At 35.3% G+C, this 12,953-nt stretch overlaps 1 pseudogene; it reads right to left on the reverse strand.

Moving 5' to 3' along the window:
• LOC132153292 (pre-mRNA-splicing factor CWC22 homolog) overlaps positions 1-11,198 on the reverse strand; it is a 60,498-nt pseudogene extending 49,300 nt beyond the window's left edge.
• Positions 11,199-12,953: the final 1,755 nt, after the last annotated feature.

Genomic DNA, 12,953 nt, shown 5'->3' on the forward strand with positions numbered 1-12,953 from the left:
ACACAACTCAAATTAAATGTTGCATTACTTATTTTTAATATCAATTTTAACTTCTCCATTGTCGTTCAGTCGTAGTACAAGTAGGACATGACAGTTGGTCGGTGCGGTTTTTGCCCTGCCCCTCCTCCACTGTGATTGGATGGATGACTGAAAACTAACAGAGATGAGCACTGCATATTGCCCAAAGTTGAACATTCAGTACCACTTTGTAGCGCTGCTGGCGTTTTAAAAACACGTCGCTCCCACTGAAAACTATTGGAAAAAAATATGCTATGGGTTTTTCCAAAAGCCTATGGAAGTATTTCAAGTATTCGGTTACTGTTGCATGGTATACATGCCATCATACCACCTAGGCTTGGAGTCCAATCCTGGTTTACATTTCAATTTAAGTTGAATTGCTGCTGAGAAAATTATTCAGTCCATGAATCCTGCAAACCTGAAGTGACATTCACAACAACAGAAGCCAAAGCTCAATAACTGAGTATTGAATCAGTGCCGGGGAGCATAAAAGCCCATGAAATAATCATAAAGTGCAGATCATTCTGCCAAGCTTGCAACTGGGCCGGAGACTCAACACCTGCTGTTTTCCCTCTGGATCCTTTTTTCACTTCCAACACAGCCACTAAATAAAGAGAACAAAAACACTGAAGCCTTTATCAATGCAGTTTTATATACATAATGACTTATTACACCACGCACACAACAGTGTAGCACTTTAAAAATGCATGAAAGGATGATTATTGTTAAATGATCTTGAAATATATAACTGCTGGAGTTACAGTGTGAAGTGGCTCCCAGGCAGCTGGTATCATTTCGTGATACGGAGCTCAATCTCTGTGGAAGCTTCACTCTTGATCATGCAATTTCAGAAAGACTTTGAGGAACGAACGCAGCCATGGCTTAAAATTAACACTTGACATGCACCAAATGAGACTAAAAATTGCCTTTGGCAAGCAACCTAATTTAGCGGGAACCTTGGTACACAAATAAAAATCTAAGAATGACACTCTGACCCTCACTAAGATAAGTGATTTGCAATCAAATCATACACCACCAGAGGTCTCATGGTGCCACATAAGTGGAATATTGCTTGAAAAAAAAAATCTAAATATAATCATTATTATTTAACCCCTTAACTGTCACCCCGTCCCGAATACGGAACGCCTAGGTTTACTTCACTATATTACAATCAAATCTAATCGAATCTTGACAAACTATATATTGTTGGAAAGGTCTAAGACTCCCAAATATATATTTTATCAATGTTTTTTGTTAAAAATTATGTAGTAAAATTAATAGATCAATTTATGACAAGAGTGCACCCTCAAAAATCTAAATTATAACAGGAGTTTTGACCTTTGTTTAAAAAAAAGACTTCTTCGTTGCCTTTTTCTCTATCACATTTTAGAAATCATCAGAAGTTATATATTAACTGAAAACTTAACTTCAAAATTCATACTTTAAAACTCATTTTAAAATCAGACATTGCATTACCATGTAAATGGTACATCAATATCATGTTACAAAATGTTTTCAGTCATGAATTATAAAAATTTAGGTTAGTATCATGCACATTCAAGTCTATCTTCAAAAACGTGAGTGACTGTTTTAAATTACAATAAATTATACCGCTACAAAATATTTAAATTAGAAGACCATAAACAAATAAATTAATGTCAAGAATAAAATAAAATAAGAAAAGATCCATTTTAATGTTTACTGTCAGCCATATTTTTTAATCTATTTTGAAAGAAGTCTCTTATGCTCACCAAGGCTGCATTTATTTAATCAATTATACAGAAAAAACTAGGAATGTAATGATTCATTCAACTCACGATGCAATACAATTTGATTTTTCATCTGACAATCTGACAATATCAGATTAATATGGGGCAAAAAAATCTAAATACTGAGAAAATCAACTTTGAAGTGGTCCAAATGAATTCTTAGCAATGCATATTACCAATCAAAAATTAAGTTATATATTTATGTTAGGAAATTTACTAAATATCTCCATGGAACATGATCTTTACTTAATATCATAATGATTTTTGGCAAAAAAGAAAAATGTATAATTTTGACCCATACAATGTTTTTTGGATAACGCTAAAAATTAGGGTTGTGCCGATAGACGATAGTATCGTGTATCGACGATAATCAGAGATATCGACATAAGCAGATTTCTCTGTCGATAATCAAGACGATATTAGGCTCATTTTCCTATTAATGTATTAGATTATAATAATAATAATAATAACTATTATTTTTATTAGGCTGCTTATTAAAATAAAACTGCCCAGCTATTTCACTTCAGCACCTGCATTTCACACACACACACACACAGCACGTGCGAGCGCAGGAGGATTAGAGCCTGTAGTCACTTAAGTTGTCCGCCTTGACTTAGATAACTCCTTAAATCCATGAAATGAAAGAGATAGAAAACGAGGAGTTGGTGTCCCACACATTTAATGGCTGCTACACGACAACACGCTCTTCTCATACATGACAGATTAACTCTTTCTTGGCGTTACAAATAAAGTAGGGCTGCTCCGATCACGATCGGCCGATCGTTAATGCGCATCTCGTCAGTAAAGCCGGTTCTCTAATCAGCGGTAAATTCCATCAGGTGCGTGATTTCACATAGAGCAGCTTTTACTACACAGAGCCATTGTTAACTGAGAAGATGCGCAAATCCACGTTCTCAATTATGTACACATTTAAGAAAATGATAAATGTAAAGTTTTTCTTTATAAATGCTTGGATAAAATGCTGAACATTTATTTTTGAAAATGAAATGTCAAATAACAAATCCAGTGTTTCCCCTGCCATTATATTATATTTTATGCCAAATGTAAAATGTGCTGTACTGATGTACATATTGGACATTATATGTGCCTCTTGGTTTAGTAGGGCAAATCATAAAAATAAAAAAATAGACTCATGTGTGGTCAAGTATCCTTGTGCAGGAGTCAGGAGAATGGAAGAGACTTGTGCTGTTTTCACTCAGGAAGATTTTAGATTTGCAACAGCTCTGCAGAAGGGATGATTGAAAGCATTTTATGGATCATAACACAGACTATGAGAGCTACTGAAGTGAGATGTTGGTGATGAGCTCTAGAGACCAGGGAGCAATAGATCAGATAAACAGGTATGAGTAGCAAGGTTATGTGTGTATGCAATGTTATACTGAGGCTGGATGCAGATGAGCCCTGAGACAGAGAGCTCTATGGAAAAACACTTATTATTAATTAAGGGAACCGCCAGAAGCAAATATTAGCAGAAATATGAACAAATACACTAATGTTCAAAAGTTTGGGAGGTCAATAAGATTATTTATTTAAAATAAAATTATACTTTTATTCAGCAAGAATGCATAAAACTAATCAAAAGTGACAGTAAAGACATTTGCAAATTTATAAACAATGTATATTTCAAATAATAAAAAAAAGTTATCTTGAACTTTCTATTCATTAAAGAATCCTGAAAAAAAGTATAACAGTTTCCACAAAAATATTAACCATTGAATACAACATTGAAACAACAAGAAATGTTCGCGAGCAGCAAATCAGTATACTAGAATGATTTCTGAAGGATCATGAGACACTGAAGACTGGAGGAATGACTGCCAAAACTACATTTTAAAATCTATTAAAATACAAAACATGTATTATATGTATATATATGTATATAAATATATATATATATATATATATATATATATATATATAATATTTCATAATATTACTTTTAACTGTATGTTTATATTAATTCAGTACATCCTTTTGAGTACAAGAGAATTCTTTCAATGTGAAAATGCCAGGATGCAAAAAAGAATAATAATCTTTACATTAAAAAATAATAATCTTTTGGAAAAATACCAAATTCCTTTTAGACTTAAACTGAAAAACTATTGATTGAGAAAATATTTGTAATATTAAAGGCATTTAAAGTCAGATTCCACTACAGTTGTTCAAAATGCCTAAAACTAAAAAAGCATCACAATGAATCCTAATTTTACAGTCTGACCAAAAAAAAAAAGAAAATATTTTATTCCTCATGGTTGAAACAAGGAATTTGATTGATTTGCTAACTACACAAACTGTGTGTTCACCCTCAACAGGTGCATCTACAGTGAAGCAATGCTCAGTCACCGTGTTCGTCCTTGTGCTGACTTAGGAAATGTTGAAAGTAGGACTCAGCTGTGAGGAAGCAAGCAGGCTTATGTGCCAGTTTAGTGCTGAGGCAACGGTTTTCTGGTCATGGTATATGCAGTTTCTTCTATCGGAGATTAATTATTTTTAACTATAATATCCAGAGGATACAGGATCAGTGGCATTATGATTTAAAGGGACAGTTCACCCATTTATTAATAAAAAATAAAAACAAAAAAGAAAATGGTCCATACACTGTAAGCCAATGGGGTCCAAAACAGCACTGGACCCCTATGACTCATTAAAATTCATTAAAATTCTTTTCCTTCAAAATATATTTTAACATTATAAAAATTAGTAAGTTATTTTCATTTTGGGGTGAACTTTCCCTGTAACAATCCATGGCAAAAAGTGATTAATGATTTACTTAATTTATTCAAACACTATAAAACATGGTGTCACAATGCTTTTTATGTGACTATTTTTCTAATGCAACATAAAAAAATCAAATAAAAAAAATCAAAGGACATACTTACCAACCACCCTCCTGCTGTCATTACCATCACTGTCTCCATCCTCAGATGAACTTGTGCTGGCTTTTCTTTCACGCTGCTCCATTTCTCCAGGGCTAGGAGGCTGGAAGACAGAGAGAGGACACAGAGTAAAAATAAACCAGTGCTGTAACAAAGTGCAAGTACAGTAGGTCTAAGTGTACAAGTGTGCATTGGGATAACAGTGTGCTAAAAGAAGGCCAAAGACAGAGGAATGGAATTTTAAATAAAGCCCAAAAATGGTGCGCCACTGTACCTCCCCGTTTAAACCTCGTACAGGTGATCACTGTTTACATCTTATTAACATTCAAATACATCTCCTGTGACCACCTGTGATTCGAGAGTCTCTGATGACTACTACTAAATGTGGTTTGATTTGAAAACATTTTGGATTCAATTTACACATCTATTTAATATTCTACCGATTAAGCTAAAATAAAATAAAGCAAACAGTAGATGCTGCCTTAACTACAAATAATCATTATAAGTAAATGTTTTCAACCATAATATTCAGAGAAGATGGAGAAAGGCATTATGGCTTAATGGAACAGTTTTTCGGTGAACTATACCTTTAATATAATGCATTAGCAAACCCTATGTTACAAAATAACAAAGGTAAAATGACAGTTTTTACTGCAGAATTGGAGGTCACACAAGACACTTCAGACAGTAATTTGCCATTCTGCAGCAGGGAAGTAAACTTCAATTACAAGCGGTGCTGAGAACCTATCAGTGAACTAACATCTGGAGCTGCAGTCGTAAAGCATCACTCTCTAAATTCGATTTCACTGAATATGCCACTCACAGCTGCCACTGCCACCATTTCAATCAAAATTCAATTTGCTGTTCAGCAGGACAGGCAGGGAGCAGATTCGTGTTTTCTGGGGTGTTGGTAATGCGAAACTCTCCATGCTGTTTCTGCATCGGCCGCAGATGGATGCGGGACATTCAAAGAATAGCCATGAGCTTGCTTTCCTCTGTATAAAGAACAGTCTCACTCTTGACATCCTATCTGTCCCAACTGAGTCTAATCCCAGGCCGTACACAGTGGGTGACTCAAGTGATTTCTACAAGCTTATGGGAAGCTGGTCTTTCAAACATGGATCTGCCATTCAGCAGGTAGGCTGGTATTTAAGAGTTACACACACACTGAAAATGCTGAGCGCTTGAGGAATAAATCATTCTGTAACACAGTGCCTGGCCAGCAACAAAAAAAAGTATAATAAGTGAGAGAGGGGAGCGAGAGCCATATTCAGCACTTTACATAAACTTAGAAGACCTAGACTGGAGTTTCTTTCAGGGCCAATGAAGAGAATGACATTAGAGCAGGACTATATTTAAAAAATAAAAATAAAATGACAGCAAAAAACCAATAACAATCCACCTTCCTGCAGAGTTGAGCTCCAACACACCTGCCTGAAAGATTTTAGTGACCCTGAAGACCTTGATCAGCTGCTTCAGGCGTGTTAACTGGGCAGGAGCCAAACTCTGCTAGAAGGAGGCCCTCCAGTGGAAAAAAATAAAATATTTCACAGGACCCTATAATAATGACAATAAACTATTAAATTGTTGAGGTTTTATGAATTCAGTTGATTACCTTTTTTTTCTTTTTTTAAATTAAACATCATTTAGATGGAATCTAGAAAAATTTAAACTGGGAAAGTAATAATAATAATAATAATAATAATAACAAAATGTGTGAAAAAATAAAACGGATTTCATTGGGTGTTACACCAGGAGTGGGGCTGAACACCTCTGGTTTATACCATACAGGCTGGGGTTACCTGTAATTTGTAACAATGCAAAAATGATACAAAATGATGTGAAAAAACTGAGATGAACATGTTTCAAACAACTTGTTCTTAAGGGTTGTAACATGAGTTTAGTTTCATTAAGTCGTGGGGGAAGTCATGGCCTAATGGTTAGAGAGTTTGACTCCTAACCCTGAGGTTGTGGGTTTGAGTCTCAGGCCGGCAATACCACGACTGTGGTGCCCTTGAGCAAGGCACCAAACCCCCAACTGCTCCCCCAGCACCACAGAATAAATGATGTCCACTGCTCCGGGTGTGTGTGTGCGCACTTTGGATGGGTTAAATGCAGAGCATGAGTTCTGAGTATGGGTCACATATGGCTGTCACTTTCACTATGATTTTAAATTTGTTACATTATATTCTATTCACCGCTTCGAGTCATTTTAGCAATTTATAAATAATGACTGTTTACAGTCTAAGATAACATCTAACCTTTGTTTTTTTTTGTTTTTTTGAAAGAAAGACTTTTACAGAAATTTGTACTTTTCTTCAGAAAGGAAACATTAAATTAATTCAAAACAAAACATGTTAAAGAAATTTATAATGCTAAAAAAGATTTATATTCCAAAAATGTTTTTTCATTTCAAATAGTGCTGTGCAATTAATTATATTCTATTGTCATGCGCATCTTGTCAGTAAAGCCGGTCCCGTGATTAGTTGTAAATCATCATCACCTGCTTTGATGTGAATGCAGCATGAGATGCGCATGATAATCGAATGCGATTAATTGCACAGCCCTACTATAAAACTTTCAAAAAAAACTGAAAATATGTATTATGCTTTCCACAAATACATTAAAGGGTTAGTTCACCCAGATAGCAAATTTATGTAATTAATAACTTACCCTCATGTTGTTTCAAACCCGTAAGACCTCCGTTTATCTTTGGAACACAGTTTAAGATATTTTAGATTTAGTCCGAGAGCTCTCAGTCCCTCCATTGAAACTGTGTGTACGGTATACTGTCCATGTCCAGAAAGGTAAGAAAAACATCATCAAAGTAGTCCATGTGACATCAGAGAGTCAGTTAGAATTTTTTGAAGCATTGAAAATACATTTTGGTCCAAAAATAGCAAAAACGACGACTTTATTCAGCATTGTCTTTTCTTCCGTGTCTGTTGTGAGAGAGAGTTCAAAACAAAGCAGCTGGATATCCGGTTCGCGAACGAATCATTCAGTTCACCAAATCGAACTGAATCGTTTTAAACGGTTCACATCTCTAATACGCATTAATCCACAAATGACTAAAGCTGTTAACTTTTTTAATGTGGCTGACACTCCCTCCGAGTTCAAACAAACCAATATCCCGGAGTAATTCATGTACTCAAACAGTACACTGACTGAACTGCTGTGAAGAGAGAACTGAAGATGAACACCGAGCCGAGCCAGATAACGAACAAAACATTGACTCATTCACGAGTCAAGAACCGTTTCTGTCAGACGCGTCCGATTCGTGAACCGAGGAGCTGATGATATTGGGCATGTGTGATTCAGCGTGAAGCAGACCGACTCACAGGGCGTCTGAACTGAACTGATTCTTTTGGTGATTGATTCTGAACTGATTCTGTGCTAGTGTTATGAGCGCGGGTAAACCGAAGGCTTGAATCAAGGGCAATCATCGCAAATGACACCATTATACATCGAGCGCAAAAGAACCGGTGAACTGCTTTCTTCAACCGGTTTATTGAATCGAACTGTCCGAAAGAACTACTGGTGATCCGAAAACCGATGCAACCGGTTCTTCACTTGTAAACGAGTCAGTCTTTTGTTCGTTATCTGGCTCGGCTCGGTGTTCATCTTCAGTTCTCTCTTCACAGCAGTTCAGTCAGTGTAACGTTACTGTTTGAGTGCATGCATTACTCCGGGATATTGGTTTCTTTGAACTCAGAGGGAGTTAGCCACATTAAAAAAAAAGTTAACAGCTTAAGTCATTTGTGGATTAATGCGTATTAGAGATGCAAACCGTTTAAAACAATTAAGTTCGATTTGGTGAACTGAATGATTCGTTCGCGAACCGGATATCCAGACTGCTTTGATTTAAACTCTCTCTCACAACAGACACGGAAGAGAAGACAATGCTGAATAAAGTCGTCGTTTTTGCTATTTTTGGACCAAATTGTATTTTCGATGCTTCAAAAAATTCTAACCGACCCTCTGATGTCACATGGACTACTTTGATTATGTTTTTCTTATCTTTCTGGACATAGACAGTATACCGTACACACAGCTTCAATGGAGGGACTGAGAGCTCTCGGACTAAATCTAAAATATCTTAAACTGTGTTCCAAAGTTAAACTGAGATTTTACGGGTTTGAAACAACATCAGGGTAAGTTATTAATTACATAAATTTGCTATCTTGGTGAACTAACCCTTTAAGCAACTACAACATTAGTGAGAAATGTTTCTTGAGCAGCAAATCAGCATATTAGTAAAAATTCTTACACTGAAAATTCTGCTTTGCCATCCTAGGACTAATTATCCTTTTTTGTAAAAAACAATTCACAATATTACTAATATTACTATTTTTATTGTATTTTTGGTCAAATAAATGCATCCTCTGTGAGCATCAGAGATTTATTTTCAAAAACATAAAAAAATTCTACCAAACCCAAACTTTTGAACTGTAGTGTTTCAAACGGTCACATAATATGGTCACATTCTGCACACCTATGGAGCTTTTCCACTGCACGGTACGGCTCGGTATGGTTCACTTTTGGGGTTTTTCCACTGGGTACAGTACCTGGTACTTTTTTTTTTAGAACCACTTCGGTTGAGGTTCCAAGTGAACCGTACCGTTACCAAAGTGTGACGTGTAAACTCTGCTGATCATGGATTGGCCGGAAAAAATCATCATACCTGCATCACTGAACTTGCAACACAAACACAAAAGAACCGCTAGATTTAAACAAGCACAGCCAGCGAAAGATCGAACACAACTGTTTTGAACAGGCACAACAATAAAGACATGTGAATATCCCCCCCCCCCACTCTAAAGAGGTACTAAAATGCAGTGAAAATGCAAACGGAGTCGAGCCGTGCTGTACAATACTGAGCCGTACAAAGCCGAGTCGTACCACACAGTGGAAAAGCACCACTATATTGATGTGCTAAACGGCCTTGCAAAAAAATTTACATACACGCAAAATCAAAACAACGAAATTCTTTAAAGGGGACATCGGGCGTTCATTTTCCACAAGTTGATATGATTCTTTGGAGGTCTTAATGAAAAGTCTGTAACATAGTTTGGTTAAAATTACTCAATGGTAGTGTACTAAAAAAAATGTTTGACCCTGTCAAAAACAGCTCTTTTCAGAGCAAGCCGTTTTGTAGCATTTTCCTTTAAATGTTAATGAGCTCTGCTGACCCCGCCCCTCTCTTCCAAGGGACTGTTTACATTTACATTTAATCATTTAGCAGACACTTTTATCCAAAGCGACTTACAAATGAGAACAATAGAAGCAGGCAGGTCAACAAGAGAACAACAACAGTATACAAGTGCCATGACAAGTCTCAGTTAGTCTAGTATAGAACGCTGTTTACTGTAGCCGCACTCATGAAACTTGCTAATTAGCACATTATTAGGAAAGGCGATTTGCCTAGATTCCTTAAAATAACCTTATACTCACTACTTCTGTTGGTGAAGCTGGATCACGAATGATTCATGCAAAGATAGATGCATTTAGGTAGATCAGAGGGCGCATTCCTTTCAGAAACAAATGTAATCCACTGCGTCTCAGATGTCAGGAGCAAATGACGACTGCTGTGTTCATTATTACATCCAGAACACCTCGATCGCTTAACTCATTTGACAGCTCACTCAGGGTGGGTCTAAAATAAGAAACCAATCCTGTGTTGAAACGCTACTGTCAATCAAACAATTGTGGGAGGGGCATATCTGTGTGACATCACAAAGACCGGCATTTAATAGATAAAAAAAACAGTAGATTTTTATCATTACAGGATAGTTGTGTACACACACGGCCAACATATATTTCAGTTCAAACAACTAGTAAAAATGCATGTAGCATCAGATGATCCCCTTTAATATAGTTTGTGCCAAGCTAATATGTAGTTTGTTAATCACACAGACAATTTAGTTTACACAGGCAAAGTGAGCTCTGTCAAGTCTAAAGGCTTTGAAATGACATGAAGAACCCTCAAATAAGAAAATGGCATTGTATGGAAAGTTATCAGGAAAAAATATACAAAATATAATTAATAAATACAGTTTGCATTACGTGAAGAATAATTGGCCCAAGACCAAAACCTTCTATTATGGTCTTTGCTTGTTATCTGAATTTTTTCAAAGGAGTTTCCACTATATACGAAACATGTAACGTTATACCTACTAAATAAATAAACAAGCGATATGACGCCTAATATTTTCTAGAAACTAAATTAATTAATTCGTATTCATTAAATACAAATGTAATTTTTTTTTTACTTGATCACGTTTATTTGTTTACAACCTTGTCCCTTTAAAAATCTGTCTAGGGAATTTAATTGAACCCGTAAAAGGCTGGTATGAAACAAAGAGTGTTTATAATAGTTTTTTTTTTTTTTTGTCAGTGTTTACATTGCTATGATACACAGGTAACGTTCATCTAACACACTAAACAGAAGTGTTCCTACCTCATCTCTGGATGTAGGACTCATTTTCAATACCGTTTCGTACTCGTTTGACTCAGCCGCAATATTTCCCGCGGTCAAAAAAAAAAAAAAAATATATATATATATATATATATATTTCCCGCGGTCTTCCGGGAGTGATGCTACGGGTGCCCGCGAAGTTCAAAAGCGGAGCGCAACGCGTTGGTTTTTCCTCAGCGGTCACACTGCATTACTGAACATATGCTAGATGATTATCAATAATGGAAAAAACAACTATGATCCAGGAAACAGATGCCTTGATATTGTTTTACATTATTTTAATGTCTTGAGGCTAATTTAATGTTCTGTCCACGCCACAGCAAAATAAGTGTAATTTAATCATTAATGATAAGAGAAAGACAGTGTTTTTTTTGTTTTGTTTTTTGATTGGTTTGTGTTTTTTCTTACAAGTATTGTTTCCAGGAATCACTGTGTACGTCATATTCTTCAATTAGTGGCACTTTTGATTACTTCGGTCTGTCTTAATTCATCACACATCTTAGAATAAAGATCTGATCATACTTTGAAAAACCTTCAAACTAGTAGGCCTAATAGTTTTTGTAGTATGTAAATTGATGGTGTACTGTTGTGTTTTTTTTAATCACAACTCTCAAAAGAATAATTGATCTGATGCTTAATAAACACTTTTAGATCATGAGAGAAAATCAACAGCATTTCTGATCTTCACACACTGTCCCTCCGGTCTGCTCACCAGCCACCTCTTATTAACATTTACATTTAGTCATTTAGCAGACGCTTTTTGTCCAAAGCAACTTACAAATGAGGACAATGGAAGCAATCAAAAACAACAAGAGAGCAAAGATATATAAGAGCTATAACAAGTCTCAGTTAGCTTAAACACAGTACACATAACAAGGTCTTTTAAATAATATAATAAATAAAAAGAAAATGGATAGAATAGAAAAAGAATAGAGCAAGCTAGTGTAAGAGGTCTTTTGTTGAGAATAGAATTAGAATAGTGAGTGCTAAATTATTTCCATCAAAGCCAAAAATAAACTCTTTTTAAAAGGTGCTGTCTAAAAATTTTTGGCATGATAATAATAATAATAAAATTCTACACCTTAAAAAAGTCATTAAAAAGGCACAATGTATAACTTATAATTTTGCCTATTATAATTTATCATGTAAAACTTGGTAAAATAACTTATTTACTTTAAAATCATAGGGGACAAAAATTTCCACTGTTAAAAAATCATATACATCATTAACCTGATTTAAAAAAATTACAAAAATAAAATGATTTAATTTAATTTAATTTAACTGTGAATTAAAACAAAATGTATCTAAAGCTTAAAGCTGTTTTGCATAAACTGTTATGCACAGTGAAGTATTTATTCTATAAAATGCCCATTTCATCTCATTTCGTATCATTTTATTTTTCTCTATCATCACTTTCTCTCTCTTATCATAAAGGCACATAAAAAAAAAACTTGCGCAAACGTAACGGACGCTATATGTCTATAAAAAGAGATTGGTATTTAGTTACAGGCCATAAAACAGTGCCCATATTTTCAACCGGCTCTATATCATTGTTTACATTAATAATTTCAAGGATTGCATTTGGTCTGTTGTACAAATCCTCTTGTTTATTGACACTAACCACAATCTCTGGCTCTGTAATCATTTAACCGTACAGCTTTTAATACTCAGGATGCATGTTTTCTTAGAAGCATCATTCTGATAAATGCTGCCTCTTCATGTTGGCTACTGCATGAGTCATGAGCAGCTTGTGGTTTGAAAAGTACCTACACCTACTTTCAAACCATGTGT

Source organism: Carassius carassius, chromosome 11 (assembly GCF_963082965.1).
Source record: "Carassius carassius chromosome 11, fCarCar2.1, whole genome shotgun sequence".
NCBI classification, from domain to species: Eukaryota; Metazoa; Chordata; class Actinopteri; order Cypriniformes; family Cyprinidae; genus Carassius; species Carassius carassius.